General features: G+C 39.3%; 1 protein-coding gene across 1 annotated transcript in view; it reads left to right on the forward strand.

Annotated features, from left to right (window-relative positions):
- The first annotated feature begins 4,115 nt into the window (after positions 1 to 4,115).
- Positions 4,116 to 12,748, forward strand: part of LOC117432047 (tetraspanin-18-like) — a 41,315-nt gene continuing 32,682 nt past the window's right edge. Inside the window, exon 1 of the mRNA XM_059001974.1 lies at positions 4,116 to 4,429. The gene's annotated coding sequence lies outside the window, so the exon portion shown is untranslated. The remainder of the gene's footprint in view (positions 4,430 to 12,748) is intronic.

Raw genomic sequence — 12,748 nt, forward strand, 5'->3', positions numbered from 1 at the left:
GTAGTGATTCTGTTGTCCCAGTTACCTCCTCTTCCCCTCTCTCTCCCTCCAGGGGATCCCTGGCACGTTTGTAAGTACACGGCAAGTTTGTTACATGCTTGGCTTGCCAGTGAAACAAGGCACGAGCCAGCCCCTCCGGGCTAGAGAAAGTAGCTAATTGATTCTCTTTACAGCCTCTCTCTCTCTCTCTCTCTCTCTCACTCACTCACCCACTCATGCTAATGGAGATCAGCATGTCGAGTGGTTTTTCAGAATGCTTTTCCATTTGCTGGGCAGTGACAGCACTTTATCTCTGTTTAGCACAGATCAGGAGCTTCATTCTGTGGCTTTGAGCAAAGGGGTCCACTAACTAACCTTGCACAAGGAATCTTGGGAATTTAACAAGGACTGCAGTAGGAGAACTAAAGGAGAAGCTCCATTAGCTAAGCAAGTACAATATTAGCCTGCTTGTTACGTTACTCTAAAAAGTCTCAACTACAGTCAAATTCAAGAGGTTGTATCATAATTTGACTATAAAAAAGAGCCAGGCTGCGGCAGCAAACCAAAGTGATAATGCAGGGATAACAATTAATCTGCTGATTTCAATTAGAGTAACCAGTGACCCAAAGACTATCGCCTATGAGTTTAAGTTGTCCCTGCCAGCAATCACAGGTGTGGCCATTTCCCAATTAGGTAATTGGTGCTAATTGGGGAGTGGCCACATGTATAAAAGGAACAAGAAATCCTTTGTTGAGGGTAGAGGGTAGAGGGTAGAGGGTAGAGGGTAGAGGGTAGAGGGTAGAGGGTAGAGGGTAGAGGGTAGAGGGTAGAGGGTAGAGGGTAGAGGGTAGAGGGTAGAGGGTAGAGGGTACGAATGCGCAATAATGTATTGTTTTTGTAAACCTTGTTTTGGCCCTCGTGCTGTGTTTATTTGTGTGTTTGTTTAATAAACATGTGCCTACATGCTTCAGCTGCAGCTTTTCTTGTCTCTGATTCTCTCTATCTGCTAATAACATCTTGGACCACAGTGCTATACTGTCACAGTCGCTAATATAGAAGATAAGCTTCCCCTCCCCTCTACCTTTACACCGGCATGTCACAAAATAACTATGAGCAATACCTGCATGCTCCTGGTACCACTTCCAGCTGAAGGAGCCTGGCTTGAGCTCACTGGGCGCCCTGCGGGACTACCACAGCCAATGTGTTGGTCCCTGTGGAATCCCCAGCCAAGTAACTACGCACAACTGTGCCTTTACAAGGTAAGACCCTCCGGGTCCCGCTTACTGTAAGAGGTTTGAATTAGCACAAACAACCCCCCTGTTAACCTGTCATGCTCTTTGGCCCTGTTCTCATAAAGAAAATGAGCTCTTCAGCCCTACCGTTATCTCTGGCATTTACTGTACATAACACTATTTTAAATTATACATTAAAAGGTTGTATGTGGGTTATATCTGAAGGATTGTGAACCATGCATGTTATGTTGACAGTTTTATAGTAATAATTTGATTAACTGAACAAATCAATTTTACAAACACCCCTAGTGCCAAGTAGTGAAGCGATAGAGTTTTACTACAGTACATTGGTCCCAAATGCAATTTAAAACTTAACTATAAGCAGGTTCTCTGAAGCAATGATTCCAGGAGCCAGGCTAATGGACCTGCAATATAAAGTGTCTAGAGCGCTACCTTGACACTGAGTTCACTGAGAATGTTCACACCTCAAGGCAAGACAGGCGTCAATGGGCCAGTTAGAAGCCACATGCTTCAAATGATATGGACTTCACACCCACGGAGCAATGAGCACATGAAAGGTAAAGATCATCCCAGGAGGACAGAGAGTGTAAATCCTGCACCGGGCAGAGTGAAGAGCTACTTATCACTGAAAGAGCTATTTATCTTAACTACCCTGCAATAGCTACGGTATTATCGGATCAATATTGTTGTATACTGGAAGATAATTAAGTACAGGTTCCAGAAATCCCAGCATACTTCTGAGGGCGGTCAAGAAGAATGGTATGATCTATAGTATCAAAAGCAGCAGCTTGGTCAAGGAGGACAAGGACAGAGGGAGCAGCAGCATCAGCATTGAGCAGGAGATCATTTACAATCCGGAGCAGAGCAGTTTCGGTACTGTGATGTGGCCGGAAGCCACACTGCAGAGATTCAAGCAGATTGTTATCTGTGAGATGTTTCATCAGCTGGCTGGCTACAGCCCTTTCAATAAAAAAAATAAAAGTGCAAAAACTACAAAAAAAACAACCATTATATATTAACCATTGTAGAAGCAGTGTCTTAGCAAGCATATGATTTATATACTATGCTCAGCACCTTTCATCTGTTCAGCCAGGCATGCATATCCAGTAATGGCATCTCTGCATCCTTTGAATTCAGACTGATCTGTTCTAAGTGCAGTGAGCAGGCTGAGAAGGCCTTGCAATGACACTGATTGATATTGTTACTGCAAAGTGGGGAAAAAAGGTTATGAGAAAATAGAAAAAGGGGACCTTTGTTTTAAGGAGAAAATCCTGATTCATTGATTCTCCTTGGCACTAAATCACTAAAATAAAATAAATACATATCATGGTACCTTAAAAAAAACATAAGTAATCACATTTAATCTGTCTTTCCTTAAACAAACCATGCAATTATTTACTGATCAACACAGAGAGACACAATCAGTGCATGGAGTTGACCTTAAATTAAATAGTATTGCAAATACAGTATTCCACCAGCGGGTGGCACTATTATTAGGTGCAGTTTTTATCAAAGGATATCAATAACACCTTAAATGTGTTTTTTTACATGTCTATACCCTTACCACAGAAGCATAGGGGTAAGCAGGTTTTAATGTTTGGTTAGGGTTAGGGTTCGGGTTATTGCAAATACAGTATTGTGCCAGCGGATGGCACCATGGGCAATCTATATCAAAGGATATCAATAACACCTTAAATGTGTTTTTTCAATCAGGTTTTAATGTTGGGATTAAGCTTGAGTATGGCTCTCTTGAGCATAGTGCCCAGAAGGCTAAACTAAGATAGCAAAGAAATACTAAGCAATTATATTGTAAAATTGGCTGGCTAGCATTAACTCAGACTGCAGAAATAAGGCTATAATCTACCCTGTTCCTCCTAGCATTACCACTAGATGCAAAGCCAATAAACAAGCCTAGACTGAGGACTCCAGAGGCTGTCTAAGGCTTTATTTATTTCAAATGGTCTGCAAAGAAAACCAATTATGATGAATCATCTCATTTACGAGTTTCCTTAGGGGCATCACAGAAAGCAACAGTGCCATCCAATCAGCATACGCATAAATAGTGACACAATGATTAAAATAAGATGACATAGTAGGGCTGTAATAAACACACCTGTTATTCTGGCAATACCCTGATTTAGTTACATATGTCTAAGGCAGGCAACTGAACTCATTGTCAAAGCACTTCAACATACTGTAGACTTATCAGCTATAAGAAGAACACACTGTTTGAGTAACCGTAATAAGAACCACTCCGAATGATTTCAAGGATCATAAAATGCTACAGACTGGCAAATTGCGTGTAGGAGCCAAAGACCCTTCAAATAATAATCTAAGGAAGGAAATGGGCTCAAAACTGCAACACTCCCAGTATCCCAGTACAGGATCGCGTAAAGCAGTATTTCCCTAGCCAACCTGCATTGTAGAAATAGTTTATTTTTATTTCTTAAGATTACTGTTTATTGATACCTAAATAATACACCAAACAACCACTGTTGATAGATAATATATAATGTGCAATAAAAAAAAAAAAAAACCTTTCTTCAACAGTCTTTTGCTTTTTTCTTATAGGTTCCGTCATACAGAATAGCACATGTTATACTACTGTGTCAACACCTAAAGATCAGAGCCTGCCGTATTATCTGGCTTTCCATCTGTGATGATAAAACTTATTCGTGACATATGGAGCGGGACATTGAAGCCACGCCCATTCCCCCTAACTCCCATTCACAGGTGGGTCAAGCGTTTCGGGGCGTGGTTATAGGCTGGGCATTTTCTTTAGATTCATATGACAATTCTAATATTCGACTAGGGGAGGGTATTCGGGTCTACTCACGATAGAATTAGGGCGGGGTTTATAGGAATAGAGGGAGGGCTGTAGGCGGTGTAAAGCCTCAGGGCCACGCCTCCTGGGGAACGATTCTTCGGTTCAAGCACGCAGTGACTCCGGAGCAGAAGCAGCTTGCATACCAGTCTCACAAAACAGAACAAGCATGACCAAATTATAATACCAGCGGCTGTGGAATTTATTAGCTGAAGGGAGACGCCAGCAATTGCCCTCTGGTCCAAACTCTCACTTTTTTGTTTTTATTCGCCGTTAACACAACAAGGAACAATCTGTTATCTTTAATTTTGTGGAGTACTACTCTACGCATTCTTTGTGGACTACAGGTTTGCAAACTCGATTTGATTTTAAGGTAGGGTCTGGTGTACAGGTATATATATATATATATATATATATATATATATATATATATATATATATATATATATATATATATATATATATTTGAATCTTTGTAATTAACATGTGTTTCGAATTATAAGGTTTCCAGTGTTATTGTGACATTGCTAACGCCGACACAGCTGTAGTTGTACATTGTCATATCAAATCAGTGTAATGGAACTGAGATGTAGCAGCCTGAATGCACATGTCTAGGTATTGCCAGGTACAGTATTATGACTGTCCGTTTTTGTCCTCTTAAAATCTGCGTGTGTGCTTCAGCGTGTATTTTTGACTAACTCTGCGTCTTTCTTTGCAAACTCTGACGTAATGTTAGTTTGATTTGTCATCTATCTTTGCACCTAACTGTTTTACAACTTTATGTTTCCACATTTCATGTTAATCTTACAATCTCTAGCCAGCCCAACTGTACAACTGTGTGTATCTAGTAATTTAATACTATCTACGTCTAGTAGCCCAAACCAATGCACACTACACAGGTACTATGGATCTGTAAAATACTAAACATGTGTATTATTACACAATACAGTATAAAATGTGAAGGTATAAAAAAAATAAAAATAAACATCCAGTAGATTCAATTTCCCCATTGAACTAATAAAAGCATCAGAATATCAGTGTAGGGGTTGCTTTGAAATTGAAGTTAAAGTTTTGACCACGCCATCGCTGAATTTACGTGGCTATTGATCAGAGGCAGCTCATGAAATCCTCTGGGTTTATTGATTTAGGTGGCAAAACAAATTGATTTAGCCGGTAGAGCCTTCGTTCACTAAGGCTACTTGTGACTCGGTATAGACAACAGAGCATTGGTTCTTAATAGCCTTTTGAAATCCTGACACTTTCTGTTTGTCTGGGGTAAATAGGAGAAAGGGATTTTTTTGAGTTAGAAAATGACACTTGCTTAATATAAAATGCATGTTAAAAAATACATTTCAATGAAAAGGTTCATGACTTGTGTGAAAATGTTTTCAGTGATCCTGAGAAATATGATATAGTATTGGGACCTGTTATAATAAATACATTATGTATAGACAGGACTGGATTAGTTTGAATCCCATGGCATACACTATCAGAGAAATAAATACAATGCTACAGTAGATTAATGGATCCTTGGTGAGTGGCAAAGATGTAAGGAAAGGTACACATAAATGCGTTCATTTGTTTATCTCTTTGAAGACTACTCCAAGTCTTAATGTTCTAGTTTTCTTTGAATGAATCTTAAAGTCTGTAATGCATTTGAACACTGACTGTCAGTCCGCAGTTACTGTAACATACACTATAAGCTTCTTGGAAACAGGACTCGATATACATGTTGAACATAACTTGGATACCTTCTACTTTTGTTTAGACACTGTAACTGACGAGTTACACTAAGTAACTTGCATCCAAGTAACTTACACTAAGTATGTTGCAATAAATATGGATTTCTACCCCAAGAATCCTGTCCAATTCAGGGTGCTGTAACTATGCAGTGTACAAATAAACAGACTCAAGGTAACACAACAATGCCTGAGCTGGTATTGAAATCCAGGGTTTCCTGGCTCCTACAGAAGTCCCACCACTTCTACTGTAGATCAGATTGCATCTGTCTCAGCCTCTATTAAGCCCTACTCTGCCCTGGAGATATTTGACTTCACAAACCCAGCATGGGGGACAGTGGCTGTTTGTGAAAACGTATGCATTCTAGAAGGGGAAGCGACAATTACCTGTGTGTGCCAATTTCTATTTTATTAAAATAAGCAAACAAACCATCAAACAAACCCTTGAGATGATAGCATCTCATTTCAAGGGGTGTCCCAGGAGGCTACATACACATTACTGTAATGAAGCTACATTCATCCAGGCACATAAACAGTAATTACACAAGCGATATAAAAATGGACAGGGTTTAAATAATCTTTTTATGCTGATCTAGAGACAGGGATAGTTAAATGTTAGCTGAGTGCTAACATCTGGAGCTGCCTGGTGTTCCGTTGTATTATTTGGATAAGGGTTGAAGGAAGTTTAGATCCATTGTAAATTCACTGTTTAGCAAATAAGTCAACTGGCTTCTAGAGTCAAGCTCTAGTGGGCTCAGTTAATGATTTACAGTGGTGAATGTTGCATGAATTCAGCCATTGCTAATAAGCGTGCTACTGTGAAAAATGTAACATTTAATCGAATTTTTACTTGGATGTACTGTATATAATCAACAACATTGATAATTGACCATTCTAGGTGCAGTCAGCAACCAATTTCCTTATTGAATATTACAGTGTGATAATCAGTGCATTTAGGAAAATTTAGATTTTTTAAAAACAAGAAGCAAAACAGTGTGTTGGCACTTCACAAAAGTTTTCAAATACATCTGAAAACATGTGCTTGTAATATACATACTTTCCTATATAGGCTCCAAATAGGGCACTTGGGCAATTAAGTGATCAATCGTTTAATGGAGGCTTGCAAAATAAAAGCCACAGTGAATCAATAATCATTTGAGTAATTTCATTCTTTAATCTCTATTAACTATTTTAATTTGTATTGTAAAGGGCAAAATGTAAAAAAGGAAAAGAAAAAAGATCATTGCCCTTTAATTATAAAGGGCTGTGACAGTGCATTATAAGTACTGTGTATTGATTTGAAAAAGTCATTGGAGTTCTCCCATTCAAGTACTGACTTTCATAGGTCAGATCCTGCTGATTTGTGAGGAAGGACAAAGTCACTCAGAATCCAATGTGCACAGCTTGCAGGCCACTCCACCCCCCCTTCATTAGAACAGAAGTACAAATATTATCCCAGTAGAGGTCACTGTGGAGTTCAGACAAGACCTTGGAAGAGGACACTGGAAAGATCTCTGGTCATGGCATGGGTGAGGATTGAGTGGAATTTTGAAAAATGGCTTGTGTTGTTTTAATTTAAATGTAACATAACTAACAAAGAGATCTTGGCGACCCAGTAGCACTGCATGCCAAAAACCTTGCTCCATTTGCTACCAATTTAGTCGCAGGTTTTGGCCCAACCACAAGAAACACAGAGCAGTTGGATGGCTTCTGCCATTAGGAATAGCACCAAACCCCAAGTTTTGTGTCAAAAAAGCATAGATTTAACAAACAAGTTCACTTCTTTGAATTAAAGTAAATTAATAAAAACTGTAATATACTGTTGGATAATTACTACACAAATGATATAAGATTTGGCCTTCATCTAAAAGGTAGCTTGCAGTACGTGTCCAGGAGAAAAAGATCAAGCAGTTCCTGGATCTCCGCGAGCCCATCTGTTCCCACTAGCCACTCTATCCCCTGCTTCATGATGTGATGGTAGCTCCGCTAATGTGCAGAGCATACATACATACTTGAGTCATACGTACTTGACCATTTTTAGATAAAATAAAATGCACAATGAAGTTTTTTCCTGTATGGCATTAATCAATGTTCAGGGGACATGGCCTGCAGCTTGTTTCACTGGGGGTTGTTGACGACCACCAGCCAAGATCAGAATTAAAATATCTGGCCTTGGAAATGTGGGAACCAGAGAAGCCAGGCTTGGCTCTGAAATCTGTATTGAACCGTTGGTTCAAATGAAGCTTGGAAGATCCACATCAAGCATAAAAAATGTTTATTTTCCAAATGATGCCACCAAAACAACTACAACATTTGAAAGCATGGGGTATAGTGGCTGCTAGTATAATTCTGACATTCAGGTAAAAAATAATGTTTACTCAATATAGCCCTTTCCCCTGATATTTCAGAAGGGATGAGAGGACCTTTTCTGTTGAATAGCAGTCATTAAAATCCTGCTACATCAAATTAATCTATGTTACAGTATCCTAACAAAAAGACTAGGCTTTTACTTTTTGCATAAACATGAATATATCCCCTGATCTGATGTGAAGGCAGCAGTTGGAGCTTGTTTGATCCTTGATCTAGTTTACATATTCCTAATCAGCTCAGATAATTCATTCCACCTCTTGCTAAACCTCCAGTCTTTGTCAATGAGCTTTACCAGACAGGAGAAAATTAGACTATTCCATTTCCCCTGTGTGCTCGCAGCTGAGTATATATGAGGTCTGTCTGCATGTGTGTCTTATTTTTGTGTTTAAATTGTGTTATTGTCACATATTTAAAAACATTTATTTAAGAGTGATCCTTTACCCAATAATAGAAATATGATGTCACTTGGCATTTTGCATAAAATTACAAAAATAAACAGTATATAAATAGTATAAATGACACTTGGAACCTCCCTCTGCTGCATGTTGTACCCGTAGCAATCCTTTTTGATTCACAGAGTGCCGTAGTGCCTAGCAGTTTAAATGATTGAGTGAGCTTATGTACAGTACAGCTAAAACATACTGTTAAGGGAATTTAATCATACAGGGCTCAGAAAGGTCTGCTTTCTAGTAGCAAAGCAAAGAGAACACAGACAGAAGACACTAATGAATTCAATGTTACTGTAAATAACAGATTACTATGGGGCACTGGAGCCTTAACAGGATCTTTGCCAACCTGAGTTAGCAGAGCTTCTTCTGTAGCTAGGCAGTAGTCTTTGTGTGCTCATTACTGTAGAAGTCCTGTTCCGCCAGCCAGAGGAAGTGAAGTTTTTTAAAAAGATGATCCAGACAGTTTACTAATTTATACATTGGTAAGATTCTTGTTAAGAGAAGGGTCTGTTTGTATTACTGCCTGTTACAATGCAATACTGTGAATGGGGTCTGGCCAGATGGAGTACAGTTCCATTTAGCAACAAGGGGGCACATTGTCTGCCTGCACTGTAGCTGTCTAATTCCATACGGGTGAAAGACTGTGTCATTTTAAGAAGAGCAGAGAGTGATCGATCATGTGAATTAGCTTCCGCTTGCTTGGCTTAGAATAATTGGAATTGACTGTTGTCCAGTGGTTTAAAAAGAATTGGGAGCCTGGTTTCATGTACCAAGCTCATCTGCTGACTGAGTGTGAGACCCCAGGGAAAAGTCAGCCCAAGTCAATCAACCTGAGCTGGCTGTGTGAAACTGGTTAAAAACAACAAGATGACCCCCCCCCCCCCCCCCAGCTGGGAGAGACAGAGGTAATAATAGCCTGCTTTTCTAAATTATGTCTGCTCAGCTTTAGGAAATAAAAGGCCGTTTAAAAGGTGCAGTTTTGTTATACAGCTTGTTTTAGCTCAATTAGCGCTAATCCTGAACTATCTAATGTTACCCTCAAGTGAGGTAGTTTGAGATTACTGTTAATCAGTGTCCTTGATACCAGACGTTGGGGCATCAATAGCTCATTAATGTTCAGTATTATTTATGAGTGTAGCGATACGCTAAAGCCATGAAACAGGCATGTGTTTATAGCTTCAGTTTAAATCACATTGATCATTCAAGAAGCATTTGGTGGACTACAAATAACTTTGTAGTGCTATTGGTCATCACAATGCATGATCACGATTCACTGATATCCTGCTGTTTACATCCTTAAAATAGACCCCCTGTTGAACAGGGAAATGCTCATTGCTGATTACTATTCGGGCCCATGTCTTGAAGGAGAGACTCCAAAAGCCACTTAAAAGACGTGTCTGGCCTGGCTCGCTTGTGATTGATAGGTTAGTAGGTAGAGCTCAGCCAGGGAAGATAACTTTCTATTAGGAGAAGACAGAGCCAAATGCAGCCCTAATCTTTATTATTATTTGTTTATTTAGCAGATGCCTTTATCTAGCTGAGGTTGGATTTGAACCGGGGACTTTTTGGTTACAAGCCCGTTTCTTTAACCACTGGACCACACAGCCTCCACTCTTATTTCTAAATGTCACGGACCACAGTAATGTTGTTAGATAACAGCTTTATTATGATTATTACAGATATTTATTTATTTTTCAACTTGTTTGTTTTACAGGAGAAAAAAATGTAATTGGATTTAGTTGCATGTTCCATGAGAGTCTTGTGAAATGTGGTTGCTAGACATACAATACAATCCCAAAATGATGTGTCGAATAAGTTTTGTAATTTGAATGCTATTGTATTAATGATCTGCAACTATGGCTCCCTGTATTTCTTTTTGTTTGTTTATGGTATGAAATTTATTTGATTACATTTAAATAAAAAAATGATGGTATACTGATGCTGACTAGGGTCCAGGGAATTGAGTTCAAAAGCTGAAATATGTTGTAAAAATGCCTGTCTGGATACATAGATCTGGAGAAAGTCAGTAAAGTCCGAAATATCTCTTCCCCCCCCCCTCCCCCCCGCCATGCTCCATAGCACATTTGGTAACCACTGGGACCTCCCAGCACAAGACCCCCATTCCTTTAAGGGGCAAACTCTGCCCTTATGAGTTCCACCATTCTGTACAGTCACTGTTTTTGGTTCACATTGTTGCATCACATGTTCCCTTGCTGGGGAATTGAGAGTGGTTGCAGGGCCACAACAAGGTCCCTTCAGCGTGACTCCACTAACATTGCACATTAAGGTAAATTTGTATTTTTTTCATGTTACTCTGATGTGTAAAATCCTTCCCATTCCCCCTTCTTAAAGAAAAACATATTGTTACAGGACTGAGAAATCAATTGGATTGTCAGTTAGCCAGAACATCCTGGTCAAATAAACATAACAATTATATTAGATTTTAACATTGCTAGATGTTAATTTGGGTCTTGCAGGCTACAATGTTCTTTTAAAGCAGGCAAAGCTAGGCATGTCTTTGTTGATTTCAGGGTATGGGTCAATTATCTACTAAATCAGCAAACCAGATTGCTAACACCTCCCTGTTAGTCTCTTCCTAACCATTTCATTGTTAGTTTGTCATTTATTTGCTGTAGATGCAGTTTGTTGGTTTTTTTCAGAAATCTAAAAAAGAATCTGTAGTGCAGAGGGACAGTAACGATATAATCGTCAGATCCAACACCATATTTTTAAAAATCATTTGAATGTCAGGAATAATCACACATGCTTCCTCTTTGGTGATTAAAATCTTGGCTCTGGTGATTCCAGTTGTCCAGATTTTCTGGTTACACTCCCAATTCTCCATGCTGCTGATGCAAGGACCTGTCCAGTCCTATTAGTTCTGCACTTTAACTTGTTTATTTGTCAGTGACTGGCAGCTCTCAGCACTGCTGAGTAAGGTAGTCCATTGCTCTTCTTTTAATCCCCTCGTTTTCAGTGGCTCTATTTTCCAATCAAATACTGCTGTGCAGGCAGGGATGCAGTACCATTGGAAGTTCCAGATGATGGTGTGCAAAAGTGTGGAGAAATGTAGTTGCACTAGCCACATGAACCTGGCTGAGTGGGGAACTTGCTTGTTGGGGTCCTGATTCAAAATGTGGAACCTTATGCATTGCTTGTATCTGTCTGTCCGTCACACTACATGATAACTAGAATATTCTCCAAAACTTGTTCTAGCCTCCCATTGACCCCTCTGAATACTCTGTTTATTGTATAACATTTTGCAAATACAGTATATGTGACAAATACAATGCACACCGTGTTCATAAGCACTGAATTCCTAAAAAGCTTCCCCTCCCCCAATTACCCAGAAGTGCAGATGGGAATATGTCCTTTATTCTAAAGATTTACAAGCCCTGCTATGCACGCTTTGAGGGAAGGGAGCGATCCTGGCTGGGTGAATTCATTAATGGAGCCCCCAGGTAGCCAGAGCACAATGGTGGGATTTAATAAGGCCCTGATCAGTCCCTAGGCAGCTATTTGATGTTCGAGTGCCAGACAGGAAGCCAGCTTCTTTAATAGGTTGCTGATGAAAGGAAGCCTGGGAGACAATACATTTTTATAATTGCTGTATAAAGCGCAGTGTGAACATGCATGCTCCTTTAGAAAAAAAGAAACTTCTCACATTTTAAAGATGATAAAATTTAATCACACACTAAAAAATAAAATAAAAAAATGGTAGGTATCATTACAAGATATTTTACATACCTTTTATAGAGTTTATAATAAATATATATATAAACGTGTACAGCACCTCATACCAGGCCCAGCGGCAGCATGAAAGCTGTGGGGGGCATCCACTTATTTAGGGCGGGCTCATTTTGGAAAAGACAAATCAATTAGCTTGTATTCTCTACTATTTTACTTCACTGCGCTGACAATAAACAAAGAAATAAATAAATCATATGACAGCGCAATATTTTGAACTATCTACATAGCACGAATTACCACAGCTCTTTGAGGAAACGTTTTTTTTTTCATTTAAATTATTATTATTACTGCATTAGCAACAGCGGGGTGTCTGAGCAACAGTACTTGAAACGAATACAATCATACAGTGAGCAGGCTACAGAGATTGCAATAAACAGATTCCCA

Source organism: Acipenser ruthenus, chromosome 27 (genome assembly GCF_902713425.1).
Source record: "Acipenser ruthenus chromosome 27, fAciRut3.2 maternal haplotype, whole genome shotgun sequence".
In the NCBI taxonomy this organism is placed as follows: Eukaryota; Metazoa; Chordata; class Actinopteri; order Acipenseriformes; family Acipenseridae; genus Acipenser; species Acipenser ruthenus.